Genomic DNA, 15,285 nt, shown 5'->3' on the forward strand with positions numbered 1-15,285 from the left:
CAATAGAAACGATCTGGCAGATGTGACATTGTAGATGTCCAGTATGCGTGTCTTAATGCAAATAAACCGTCTGGAACATTTACCCTTGAACCTCCCTAGAATGGGATTTCATGGAACGTTATTACTTTCCTGTGTCCATTTCTATCACACCAGCTGATCGCCACGACTGGGGAGAGTGAGGAGGGGTTGGGGTGAAAGTTGGCAGCACTTTGAGTGGCAGAAACCTCACGTTTCCGTCATTTGTTTTCATAATGACGTAGTGCCAATTCGTCACATTGGACGCTTTTCTCTCGGAAACGTTTACATTCATCGTCTGGATATCAATGTCGCCTTCTGAGGTATGCAGTCGCACCACTCTGTACGAAATAGGTTCTAAGCTGATGCAGTCGACAAGTAACGTCGAAATATATCGTCACATCGAAATATATCGACACCTCGAAATAAATCAACACCTAGAAATAAAAGGCCACCCCGAAATAAATCGCAACCTCGAAATAAATCGACACAATGAGAAAAATCGAAACTTCGAAATAAATCGACACCTCCAAAAGACTGCTACATCGAAATGATTCGATATCCCGAAATATATCGACATCTAGATGCGTTCAGCTTATCATATAGAACGATATCTCGAAACTCAAGGAGCTCTCGAGATAAATCGAGGTATAGAAACATATCGATATCTTGAAATATAATGGTACCTCGTAATATAAAGATATCTCTAAAAATACGATATCTAGAAATTTATGGATCACTTGAGATATAGAGGTTCCTTGAAATATATCGATGTCTCGATATTAATTGATATCTGAAGTACACCGATACATTGAAATATATCGATACCTCGAAATATATAGACAACCCGATTGCGTCGGTATATCAAAATAAATCGATAACTCGACGTAAACGTGTACTTCGAAACCAATCGATACCTCGAAATAAATGGACTCCTCAGTATAGATAGATATCTCGAAATAAATCGACATCTCGATATAATGTGTGCCTCGAAATAAGTCAATATACCGAAATAAATCGATAATGGGAAAAAACTGGATGTCTCGAAATAAATCTGTACCCCTAAGAAAACGATTCTCGAAATAAATAGATATATCGAAATATATCACTATCTCGATAAATACCGATATCTAGTGGTCGGATATATGTTTCAAGATGACATGACATATCAGTATAGTTCGATATACATGAAAATACTTTGGATTTTCAATATATTCGTAGATTTCTGGACCTCGGGGAAAAAATCGCCGATCCGACCTCGGTGCAAAAACGCAGACCTAGGGAAAAAACGCCGACCTCGGGGAAAAACGCAGACGTCGAGGGAAAAACGCCGACGTCGGGGTAAAACGCCGACCTCGGGGGAAAAACGCCGACCTCGGGGTAAACCGCCAGCCTCGGGGAAAAACGACGATATCGTGGGAAAACGCCGACCTTCGGAAAACTGCCGACCTCAGAAAAAATCCAGTTCCATTAATTTACACAGACACTAATGTATGTCACCATTAGGTTCTCAAAATGCAACAAAATTCCTGGTATTTATCACCTCACACAAAAAGTGGTCGCGACAGAAAAGTCTCGTTCTTTTGAAAGTTTAGAATGAGATGTTCTAAATATTGCAGTTTATCCATTTACAATAATCTACAAGCACTGCACAATGAGAAGAGACTGTCAACCACAGCACTTTGAAATAGTGGACAGCCAGGAAGACAGAGGTTGCATTGCTGTTTCTAATCCACTGGTGCTTGAGATTCAGAATCCAGGATTGCCTCGAATAAGAACAGCAGGAATGAATGTCCTGCACCAGTGTAGAACTTATTCTGGAACTCCACAGAAAATCACAAGGCACAATTATATCACATCATTCTCAGAAAACTACAGAAGCCTCTAATGGACGTAACAACGTCGTCAACTCCTTCACCAGTGAAAGATCTTAGAAGCTATTGAGTCAAGAGTAGGTGGCCAATTAATAATTTGTTGTTCAAAGCTAACTTCAGTGTATATGGGAATACTCAGTGGACATCTTTAACCATCATATTTTACTGTCTAAGATATGTCAACTTCCCAGACTATAAGTATAAGCTGAGCTTGGACTTTCCCAATCCGAGATTGTTTAGAATGGGTATCACGGGAATCAGATCCACTGGGCATTTAGAGCAACCTGCTTTAAACAATATGAGCAGGCAATAGACACAGACACAGAATTTGAAATTTCTCTGTGAAGCGGTTACCTTCATCGTCTGCAAACTTATGTTGTGTGCTGCGGTATGCGGAGGCACTAATAGCAACACAGTAGAACATAGAAGAAGCTTCTAGGTTTATGTAAGTAGCCCGTAGGAAACAGTACAATTCAGGTTTTAGTTATCGATTATTGATTTATTAGCCGGCTTTGCCAGTAAAATGACCTACTACCTTAAGATTTGGCATTAAACAAGGTCTGGCAGCCACGTTACACGAGAGAATGTGAAAAGTGTTCATATGAACTAAAAACCTAACAAATCCGCCCGTTTTCACATCTGCTTTTGAATCCACGTAATGCGAGATCGTCACATTGGCCGTTTTCTCTCTGAAACGGTTACATTTATCGTTTGCAATGCTATGTAGCGTGCTGCGATTGCGGAGACACTAAAACCACCATAGTAGAACACAGAAGAAGCTTTTAATTTGGTGTAATAGCCAGTAAGAAGCAGTACAAATCAAGTTTTAGTTATCGATTATTGAATTTTTAGCCAGCTTTGGTGCCTTGGACATGGGCTAGGACCTCAAGATTTGGCATGAGGGGACGTCTAGCAACCACGTTGCACGGGAGAATGTGAAAAGTTTTCATGTGCAGTAAAAACCTAAGAAACCCGCCCGTTTTCGTCATCTGCTTTCGAATCGACGTAATGCCAGATCATCACATTGGCCGTTTTCAACCTGAAACGGTTACATATATCATGTGCAAAGCTTTGTCGCGTGCTGCGGTATGCGGAGACACTGGAAGCACCATAGTAGAACACAGAAGAAGCTTTTAATTTGATGTAACAGCCACTAAGGAGCAGTACAACTCAAGTTTTGGTTATCGATTATTGATTTTTAGCCGGCTTTGGTGCCTTGGACATGGGCTACGACCTTAGGATTTTGCATGAAGGGAAGTCTAGAAGCCGCATTGCACGAGAGAATGTGAAAAGTGTTCATATGTAGTTAAAAACCTGAGAAATCCGTCCGTTTTCGTCATTTGTTATCGAACCGACATATAGCCAGATAGTCACATTGGCCGCTCTTCTCTTTGAAACGGTTACATTTATCGTCTGGAAAGCTATGTCGCGTGCTGCGGTATGCGCGAGACACTAAAAGCACCATAGTAGAACACAGAAGAAGCTTCTAAGTTGATGTAATAGCCAGTAACAAACGGTGCAATTCAAGTTTTAGTTATCGATTATTGACCTTTTACCCTTCTTTGGTGCCTTGCACATGAGCTAGGACCTGAAGATTTTACATGAAGCTAAGTCTAGCAGCCGCCTTGCACGGGAGAATGTGAAAAGTGTTCATATGTAGTTAAATCCTGAGAAATCAGTCCGTTTTCGCCATTTGTTATTGAATCGACTTAAAGCCATATCGATACATTGGGCGCTCTTCTCTCTGAAACGGTTACATTTATCGTCTGCAAAGCTATGTCGCGCGCTGCGGTATGCGGAGACACTAGAAGCACTACACTAGAACACAGAAGAAGCTTCTAAGTTGATGTAATAGCCAGTAAGAGGTAGTACAATTGAAGTTTTAGTTATTGGTTTTTGACTCTTTATTCGGCTATGTAATAGCCAGTAAGATGTAGTACAATTCAAGTTTTAATTATCGATTATTGAATTTTTAGCCTTCCTTGGTGCCTTGGATATGAGCTAGGACCTTACGATTTTGCATGAAAAGAGGATTAGCAGTCGCGTTGCTCGGGACAATGTGAAAAGTGCTCATATGTAGTAACAACCTGAGAAATCCGTCCGTTTTCGTCATTTGTTATTGAATCGACTTAAAGCAAGGACGTTACATTGGCCGCTCTTCTCTCTGAAGCGGTTACATTTATCGTCTGCAAAGCTATGTCGCGTGCTGCGGTATACGGAGACACTAAAAGCACCATAGTAGAACACAGAAGATGCTTCTAAGTTCATGTAATAGCCAGTAAGAAGTAGTACAAATCAAGTTTTTTGTTATCGATTATTCACTTTTTAGCCGGCATTGGTGCCTTGTACATGAGCTAGGACCTTACGATTTTGCATGAAAGGAGCACTAGCAGCCGCGTTGCACGGGAGGAAAGTGTTCATATCTAGATAAAACCTGAGAAATCCTGCCGTTTTCGTCATTTGTTATGGAGTCGACTTAAAGTTAGATCGTCACATTATCCGCTCTTCCCTCTGAAACGGTTACATTTATAGTCTGAAAGGCTATGTCGCGTGCTGCGGTATGCGCAAGACACTAAAAGTACCATAGTTGAACACAGAAGAAGCTTCTGAGTTCATGTAATAGCCAGTAAGAAACATTACAATTCAAGTTTTAGTTATCGATTATTGACCTTTTACCCTTCCTGGGTGCCTTGGACATAAGCTAAGACCATAAGACTTTGCATGAAAGGAGCACTAGCAGCCGCGTTGCACGGGAGAATATGTTAAGTCTTCATTTGTAGTAAAAACCTTAGAAATCCGTTCGGTTTCGTCATTTGTTATCAAATCGACTTAAAGCCAGATCGTCACATTGGTCGCTCTTCTCACTGAAACGGTTACATTTATTGTCTGGAAAGCTATGTCGCGTGATGCGGTATGCAGAGACACTAAAAGCACCATAGCAGAACACAGAAGAAGCTTCTAAGTTGAAGTAATAGCCAGTAATAAGTAGTACAATGCAAGTTTTAGTTATCGATTATTGACTTTTTAGCCCACTTTGGTATCTTGGACAGGAGCTAGGACCTTACGATATTGCAAAAATGGACGACTAGCAGCTGCGTTGCATGGGAGAATTTGAATATTTTTCTTATGTAGTAAACACCTGAGATATCCGTCCCTTTTCCTCATTTGTTATCAAATAGACTTAAAGCCAGATCGTTACATTGGCCACTCTTCTGTCTGAAACGGTTACATTTATCGTCTGCAAAGCTATGTCGCGTGCTGCCGTACGCGCAAGACACTAAAAGCACCACAGTTGAACTCAGAAGAAACTTCTAAGTTCATGTAATAGTCAGTAAGAAACATTACAATTCAAGTTTTAGTTATCGATTATTGATCTTTTACCCTTCCTGTTTGCGTTGGACTTGATCTAGGACCTTAAGACTTAGCATGAAAGGACCACTAGCAGCCGCGTTGCACGGGAGAATGTGTTAAGTGTTCATTTTTAGTAAAAACCTTAGAAATCCGTTCGGTTTCGTCATTTGTTATCAAATCGAATTAAAGCCAGATCGTCACATTGGTCGCTCTTCTCACTGAAACGGTTACATTTATAGTCTGGAAAGCTATGTCGCGTGATGCGGTATGCAGAGACACTAAAAGCACCATAGCAGAACACAGAAGAAGCTTCTAAGTTGAAGTAATAGCCAGTAATAAGTAGTACAATGCAAGTTTTAGTTATCGATTATTGACTTTTTAGCCCGCTTTGGTACCTTGGACAGGAGCTAGGACCTTACGATATTGCAAAAATGGACGACTAGCAGCTGCGTTGCATGGGAGAATTTGAATATTTTTCTTATGTAGTAAACACCTGAGATATCCGTCCCTTTTCCTCATTTGTTATCAAACCGACTTAAAGCCAGATCGTTACATTGGCAGCTCTTGTCTCTGAAACGGTTACATTTATCGTCTGTATAGCTATGTCGCGTGCTAAGGTATGCGGAGACACTAAAAGCACCATAGTAGAACACAGAAGAACCTTCTAAGTTGATGTAACAGCCAGTAAGCAGTAGTACAATCAAGTTTTAGTTATTGGTTTTTGACTTTTTATTTTGCTATGTAATAGCCAGTAAGATGTATTACAATTCAAGTTTTAATTATCGATTATTGAATTTTTAGACTTTTTTGGTGCCTTGGACATGAGCTAGGACCTTACGATTTTGTATGAAAGGAGGATTAGCTGCCGCGTTGCTCGGGACAATGTGAAAAGTGTTCATATGTAGTAACAAACTGAGAAGTCCGTCCGTTTTCGTCATTTGTTATCGAATCGACTTAAGGCAAGGACGTTACATTGGCCGCTCTTCTCTCTGAAACGGTTACACTTATCATCTGCAAAGCAATGTCGCGTGCTCCAGTATGCGGAGACACTAAAAGCACCATAGTAGAACACAGAAGAAACTTCCAAGTTGATGTAATTGCCAGTAAGAAACAGTACAATTCAAGTTTTCGTTATCGATTATTGATCTTTTACCCTTTTTTGGTGCCTTGGACATGAGCTATTACCTTAAGATATTGCATGAATCGAAGTGTACCAGCCGCTTTGCGCGGGAGAATGTGAAAAGTGTTCATATATAGTAAAAACCTTGAGAAATCCGTCCGTTATCGTCATTTGTTATCGAATAGACTTAAACCAAGATCGTAACGTAGGCCGCTCTTCTCTCTGAAACGGTTACATTTATCGTCTGCAAAGCTATGTCTCATGCTGCGGTATGCGGAGACACAAAAAGCACCATAGTAGAACACAGAGGAAGCTTCTAAGTTGAAGTAATAGCCAGTAAGTAGTACAATGCAAGTTTTAGTTATCGATTACTGACTTTTTAGCCGGCTTTGGTACCTTGGTCATGAGCTAGGACGTTACGATTTTGCATGAAGGGAACTGTAGCAGCCGCTTTGCACGGGAGAATGTGAAAAATGTTCATATATAGTAAAAACCTGAGAATTCCCTCCGTTTCCGTAATTTGTTATCGAATCGACTTAAAGCCAGATCGTCACATTGGCCGCTCTTCTCTCTGAAACGGTTACATTTATCGTCTGCAAAGCTGTGTCGCGTGATGCCGTATGCGGAGACAGTAAAAGCACCATAGTAGAACACTGATAAAGCTTCTACGCTTATGTAATAGGCATTAAGAAGTAGTACAATTCACGTTATAGTTATCTATTATTGACTATTTAGCCGGCTTTGGTGCATTGGACATGAGCTAGGACCTTAAGATCTTGCATGAAAGGAGGACTATTAGCCGCGTTGCACGGGAGAATGTGAAAAGTGTTCATATATAGTAAAAACCTGAGAAATCCGTCCGTTATCGTCATTTGTTATCGAATAGACTTAAACCAAGATCGTCACGTAGGCCGCTCTTCTCTCTGAAACGGTTACATTTATCGTCTGCAAAGCTATGTCTCGTGCTGCGGTATGCGGAGACACAAAAAGCACCATAGTAGAACACAGAGGAAGCTTCTAAGTTGAAGTAATAGCCAGTAAGTAGTACAATGCAAGTTTTAGTTATCGATTACTGACTTTTTAGCCGGCTTTGGTACCTTGGACATGAGCTAGGACGTTACGATTTTGCATGAGGGGAACTGTAGCAGCCGCTTTGCACGGGAGAATGTGAAAAGTGTTCATATGTATTAAAAACTTGAGAAATTCGTCCGTTTTCGTCATTTGTTATCGAATCGACTTAAAGCCAGATCGTCTTATTGGACGCACTTCCCTCTGAAACGGTTACATTTATCGGCTGCTAAGCTATGTCGCTGGGTGCGGTATGCGGAGACACTAAAAGCACCATAGTAGAACACAGAAGAAGCTTCTAAGTTGATGTAATACCCAGTAAGAAGTAGTACAACTAAAGTTCTAGTTGTCGTTTATTGACTTTTTAGCCGGCTTTGGTGCTTTGGTCATGAGCTAGGACCTTAAGATTTTGCATGAAAGGAGGACTAGCAGCCGAATTGCACGGGAGAATGTGAAAAGTGTTCATACGTGGTAAAAACCTGAGAAATCCTTCCGTTTTCGTCATTTGTTATCGAGTCGACTTAAACCCAGATCGTCACATTGGCAGCACTTGTCTCTGAAACGGTTACATTTATCGTCTGCATAGCTATGTCGCTGGGTGCGGTATGCGGAGACACTAAAGGCACCACAGTAGAAGCATCTAAGTTGATGTAATAGCCAGTAAGAAGTGGTACAATTCAAGTTTTACTTATCTGTTTTTGACTTTTTATTCGGTTTTGTAATAGCCAGTAAGATTTAGTACAATTCAAGTTTTAACTATCGATTATTGAATTTCTAGCCTTCTTTGGTGCCTTGGACATGAGCTAGGACCTTACGATTTTGTATGAAAGGAGGATTAGCAGTCGCGTTGCTCGAGACAATGTGAAAAGTGTTCATATGTAGTAACAACCTTAGAAATCCGTCAGTTTTCTTCATTTGTTATCGAATCGACTTAAAGCAAGGACGTTACATTGGCCGCTCTTCTCTCTGAAACGGTTACATTTATCGTCTGCAAAGCTATGTCGCGTGCTGCGGTATGGGCCAGACATTAAAAGCACCATGGGAGAACACACAAAAAGCTTCTATGTTGACGTAATAGCCAGTAAGAGACAGTAAAATTCAAGTTTTAGTTATTGATTATTTACCTTTTACCTTCCTTTGGTGCCTTGGACATAAGCTAGAACCCTACGATTTTGCTTGATGGGAAGTCTAGCAGCCGCGTTGCACAGGAGAATCTGAAAAGTGTTTATATGTAGAAAAAACCTGAAAAATCCGGCCGTTTTCGTTATTTGTTATCTGTTCGACTTAAAACCAGATCGTCACACTGGCCGCTCTTCTTTCTGAAACGGTTACATTTATCGTCTGCAAAGCTATGTCGCGTGCTGTGGTATGCGGAGACACAAAAAGCACCATAGTAGCACACAGAAGAAGCTTCTAAGTTGATGTAATAGCCAGTAAGAAACACTACAATTCAAGTTTTACTTATCGAATATTGACCTTTTACCCTTCTTTGGTGCATTGGCATGAGGTAGTACCTTAAGATTTTGCATGAAATGAGGACCAGCAGCCGCGTTGCACGGGAGAATGGAAAAAAAGTTCATATGTAGTAAAAACCTGAGAAATTGGGCCGTTTTCGTCATTTCTTATCAAATCGAGTTAAAGCCATATCGTCACATTGGTCGCTCTTCTCTCTGAAACAGTTACATTTATCATCTGCAAAGCTGTGTCGAGTGCTGCAGTATGCGGAGACACTACAAGCACCATAGTAGAACACAAAGAACCTTCTAAGTTGAAATAATAGCCAGTAAGAAGTAGTACAATGCAAGTTTTAGTTATCGATTACTGACTTTTTAGCCGGCTTTGGTACCTTGGACATGAGCTAGGACGTTACGATTTTGCATGAATGGAGGACTAGTAGCTGCGTTGCACGGGAGAATGTGAAAAGTGTTCATGTGTAGTAAAACCTGAGATATCCGTCCATTTTCGTCATTTGTTAACAAATCGATTTAAAGCCAAATCGTTACATTGGCCACTCTTCTGTCTGAAACGGTTACATTTATCGTCTGCAAAGCTATGTCGCGTGCTGCCGTATGCGCAAGACACTAAAAGCACCGCAGTTGAACACAGAAGAAGCTTCTAAGTTCATGTAATAGTCAGTAAGAAACATTACAATTAAAGTTTTAGTTATCGATTATTGACCTTTTACCCTTCCTGGGTGCGTTGGACGTGATCTAGGACCTTAAGACTTTGCATGAAAGGACCACTAGCAGCCGCGTTGCACGGGAGAATGTGTTAAGTGTTCATTTGTAGTAAAAACCTTAGAAATCCGTTCAGTTTCGTCAATTGTTATCAAATCGACTTAAAGCCAGATCGTCACATTGGTCGCTCTTCTCACTGAAACGGTTACATTTATAGTGTGGAAAGCTATGTCGCGTGATGCGGTATGCGTAGACACTAAAAGCACCATAGCAGAACACAGAAGAAGCTTCTAAGTTGAAGTAATAGCCAGTAATAAGTAGTACAATGCAAGTTTTAGTTATCGATTATTGACTTTTTAGCCCAGCTTGGTACCTTGGACAGGAGCTAGTACCTTACGATATTGCAAAAATGGACGACTAGCAGCTGCGTTGCATGGGAGAATTTGAATATTTTTCTTATGTAGTAAACACCTGAGACATCCGTCCCTTTATCTCATTTGTTATCAAATCGACTTAAAGCCAGATCGTTACATTGGCAGCTCTTGTATCTGAAACGGTTACATTTATCGTCTGTATAGCTATGTCGCGTGATGCGGTATGCGGAGACACAAAAAGCACCATAGTAGAACACAGAGGAAGCTTCTAAGTTGAAGTAATAGCCAGTAAGTAGTACATTGCAAGTTTTAGTTATCGATTACTGACTTTTTAGCCGGCTTTGGTACCTTGGACATGAGCTAGGACGTTACGATTTTGCATGAAGGGAACTGTAGCAGCCGCTTTGCACGGGAGAATGTGAAAAATGTTCATATATAGTAAAAACCTGAGAATTCCCTCCGTTTCCGTCATTTGTTATCGAATCGACTTAAAGCCAGATCGACTCATTGGTGGCTCTTCTCTCTGAAACAGTTACATTTATCGTCTGCAACGCTATGTCGCGTGCTGCGGTATGCGGAGACACTAAAGGCAGCATAGTAGAACACAGAAGAAGCTTCTAAGTTGTTGTAATAGACAGTAAGAAGTAGTACAATTCCAGTTTTAGTTATCGATCATTGACTTTTTATTCGGCTTTCGTGCCTTGGGCATAGGCTAGGACGTTAAGATTTTGCATGAAAGCAGGACTAGCAGCCGCGTTGCACGGGAGACTGTGAAAAGTGCTCATTTGTAGTAAAAACCTAAGAAATCCGCCCGTTTCCGTCATTTGTTGTCAAATCGACTTAAAGCCAGTTCGTCACATTGCCCGCTCTTCTCTCTGAAACGGTTACATTTATCGTCTGCAAAGCTATGTCGCGTGCTGCTGTATGTGGAGTCACTAGAAGCACCATAGTAGAACACAGATGAAGCTTCTAAGTTGATGTAATACCCAGTAAGAAGTAGTACAATTCACGTTAATTTATCGATTATTGACTTTTTAGCCTTTTTTGGTGCTTTGGGCATGAGCTAGGACCTTAAGATTTTGCATGAAAGGAGAACTAGCAGCAGCGTGGCACGGGAGAATGTGAAAAGTATTTATATGTAGTAAAAACTCTTAGAAATCCGTCCGTTTTCGTCATTTGTTATCGAATCGACTTAAAGCCAGATCGCACATTGGCCGCTCTTCTCTCTGAAACGGTTACATTTATCGTCTGCAAAGCTATGTCGCTGGGTGCGGTATGCCGAGACACTAAAAGCACCATAGTAGAACACAGAAGAAGCTTCTAAGTTGAAGCAATAGCCAGTAAGAAGTAGTACAATTCAAGTTTTAGTTGTCGATTATTCACATTTTAGCCGGCTTTGGTGGCTTGGATATGACTTAGGACCTTAAGATTTTGCATGAAAGGAGGACTAGCAGCCGCGTTGCACGGGAAAATGGGAAAAGTGTTTCATATGTAGTAAAAACCTGAAAAATCCGTCCGTTTTCGTCATTTGTTATCAAATCGACTTAAAGCCACATGGTCACATTGGCCGCTCTTCTCTCTGAAACGATTACATTTATCGTCAGCGAAGCTATGACGCGTGCTGCAGTATTCGGTGTCACTAAAAGCACCATAGTAGAACACAGAAGAACTTCTAAGTTGATGTAATAGCCAGTAAGAAGTATTACAATTCAAGTTTTAGTTATCGATTATAGACTTTTTAGCCGGCTTTGGTACCTTGGACATGAGCTATGACCTTACGATTTTGCATGAAAGGATAACTAGGAGCTGCGTTGCACGGGAGAATGTGAAAAGTGTTGATATGTAGTAAAAACCTAAGATATTCGCCCGTTTTCCTCATTTGTTATCAAACCGACTTTAAGCCAGATCGTCACTTTTGCCGCTCTTCTCTCTGAGACGGTAACATTTATCGTCTGCAGAACTATGTCGCGTGTTGCGGTATGCGGAGACACTAAAAGCACCATAGTAGAACACAAAAGCAGGTTATAAGTTGATGTAATACCCAGTAAGATGCAGTACAATTCATGTTTTAGTTATCGATTATTGACTTTTTATAATTTTTTGGGGCCTAGGGCATGAGCTAGGACCTTAAGATTTCGCATGAAAGGCGGAATATTAGCCGCGTTGCACGGGAGAATGTAAAAAGTGTTCATATGTAGTAAAAACCTGAGATATCCGGCCGTTTTCGTCATTTGTTATCGAATCGACATAAAGCCAGATCGCCACATTGGCCGCTCTTCTCTCTGAGACGGTTACATTTATCGTCTGCAAAGCTATGACGCGTGCTGCGGTACGCGGAGACACTAAAAGCACCATAGTAGAACACAGAAAAATCTTCTAAGTTGAAGCAATAGCCAGTAAGAAGCAGTACAATTCAAGTATTGTTTATCGATTATTGATTTTTAGCCGAGTTTAGTGCTTTGTACAGCAGCTAGGGCCTTAAGATTTTGCATGAAAGGCGGAATATTAGCCGCATTGCACGGGCGAATGTGAAAAGTGTTCATATGTAGTAAAAACATGAGATATCCGGCCGTTTTCGTCATTTGTTATCGAATCGACTTAAAGCCAGATCGTCACATTGGCCGCCCTTCCCTCTGAAACGGTGTTATTTATCGTCTGCAAAGCTATGTCGCTGGGTGCAGTATGCGGAGACACTTAAAGCACCATAGTACAACACAGAAGAAGCTTCTAAGTTGAAGCAATAGCCAGTAAGAAGTAGTACAATTCAAGTTTTAGTTGTCGATTATTCACTTTTTAGCCGGCTTTGGTGGCCTGGACATGACCTAGGACCTTAAGGTTTTGCATGAAAGGAGGTTTAGCAGCCACGTTGCAAGGGAGAATGTGAAAAGTGTTCATATGTAGTAAAAACCTGAGAAATCCGTCTCTTTTCGTCATATGTTATCGAATCGACTTAGAGCCAGATCGTCAAATTGGCCGCTCTTCTCTCTGAAACGGTTACATTTATCATCTGCAAAGCTATGTCGCGTGCTGCGCAATGTGCGAGACACTAAAAGCACCATAGTAGAACACAGAAAAAGCTTCTAAGTTTATGTAATAGCCAGTAAGAAGTAGTACAGTTCACGTTTAAGTTATCGATTATTGACTTTTAGGGGGCTATGGGGCATTGGACGTGAGCTAGGACCTTAAGATTTTGCATGAAAGGAGGACTAGAGGGTGCGTTGCACGGGATAATGTGAAAAGTGTTCATATGTAGTAAAAACCTGAGAAATGCGTCTGTTTTCGTCATTTGTCATCGAATCGACTTAGAGCCAGATCGTCACATTGGCCGCTCTTCTCTTTGAAACGGTTACATTTATCGTCTGCAAAGCAATGTCGCGTGCTGCGGTATGCGGAGACACTAAAAGCACCATAGTAGAACACAGAAGAAGCTTCTAAGTTGAAGCAATAGGCAGTAAGAAGTAGTACAATTTAAGTTTTAGTTGTCGATTATACACTTTTTAGCCGGCTTTGGTGCCTTGGACATGACCTAGGACCTTAAGATTTTGCATGAAAGGAGGACTAGCAGCCGCGTTGCACGGAAGAATGTGAAAAGTGTTCACATGTAGTAAAAACCTGAGAAATCCGTCTGTTTTCGTCATTTGTTATCATATCGTCACATTGGCCGCTCTTCTCTCCGAAACGGTTACATTTATCGTCTGCAAAGCTATGTCGCGTGCTGCGGTATGCGGAGACACTAAAAGCACCATAGTAGAACACAGAAGAAGCTTCTAAGTTGAAGCAATTGCCAGTAAGAAGTAGTACAATTTAAGTTTTAGTTGTCGATTATACACTTTGTAGCCGGGTTTAGTGGCTTCCACATGACCTAGGACCTTAAGATTTTGCATGGAAGGAGGACTAGCAGCCGCGTTGAACGGTAGAATGTGAAAAGTGTTCATATGTAGTAAAAACCTGAGAAATCCGTCTGTTTTCGACATTTGTTATCATATCGACTTAGAACCAGATCGCCACAATGGCCGCTCTTCTCTCTGAAACGGTTACTTTTATCGTCTGCAAAGCTATGTCGCGTGCTGCGGTATGCGGAGACACTAAAAGCACCATAGTAGAAAACAGAAGAAGCTTCTAAGCTGAAGCAATAGCCAGTAAGAAGTAGTACAATTCAAGTTTTAGTTGTCGATTATTCACTTTTAGCCGGCTTTGGTGGCTTGGACATGACCTAGGACCTTAAGATTTTGCATGAAAGGAGGACTAGCAGCCGCGTTGCACGGGAGAATGTGAAAAGTGTTGATATGTAGTAAAAACCTGAGAAATACGTCCGTTTTCGTCATTTGTTATCGAATCGACTTAAAGCCAGATCGTCAAATTATACACATTTCTCTCTGAGACGGTTACATTTATCGTCTGCAAAGCTATGTCGCGTGCTGCGGTATGCGGAGACACTAAAAGCACCATAGTAGAACATAGAAGAAGCTTCTAAGTTGAAGCAATATCCAGTAAGAAGTAGTACAATTCAAGTTTTAGTTGTCGATTATTCACTTTTTAGCCGGCTTTGGTGGCTTGGACATGACCTAGGACCTTAAGATTTTTCATGAAAGGAGGACTAGCAGCCGCGTTGCACGGGAGAATGTGAAAAGTGTTCATATGTAGTAAAAACCTGAGAAATCCGTCTGTTTTCGTCATTTGTTATCATATCGACTTAGAGCCAGATCGTCACAAAGGCCGCTCTTCTCTCTGAGACAGTTACATTTATCGTCTGCAAAGCTATGTCGCGTGCTGCGGTATGCGGAGACACTAAAAGCACCATAGTAGAACGCAGAAGAAGCTTCTAAGTTGAAGTAATATCCAGTAAGATGTAGTACAAATCAAGTTTTAGTTGTCGATTATTCACTTTTTAGCCGGCTTTGGTGGCTTGGATATGACCTAGGACCTTAAGATTTTGCATGAAAGGAGAACTAGCAGCCGCGTTGCACGGGAGAATGTAAAAAGTGTTCATATGTAGTAAAAACCTGAGAAATCCGTCTGTTTTCGTCATTTGTTATCATATCGACTTCGAGCCAGATCGTCACATTGGCCGCTCTTCGCTCTGAAACCGTTACATTTATCGTCTGCAAAGCTATGTCGCGTGCTGAATGTATGCGGAGACACTAAAAGCACCATAGTAGAACACAGAAGAAGCTTCTATGTTGATGTAATAGCCAGTAAGAAGTAGTACAATTCACGTCTTAGTTATCGATTGTTGACTTTTTAGAAGGCTTTGGTGCCTTGGACATTGGCTTGGACCTTAAGATTTTGCATGAAAGGGCGACTAG

The sequence above is a fragment of the Schistocerca gregaria genome, unplaced genomic scaffold, assembly GCF_023897955.1.
Source record: "Schistocerca gregaria isolate iqSchGreg1 unplaced genomic scaffold, iqSchGreg1.2 ptg000592l, whole genome shotgun sequence".
Lineage (NCBI taxonomy): Eukaryota > Metazoa > Arthropoda > Insecta > Orthoptera > Acrididae > Schistocerca > Schistocerca gregaria.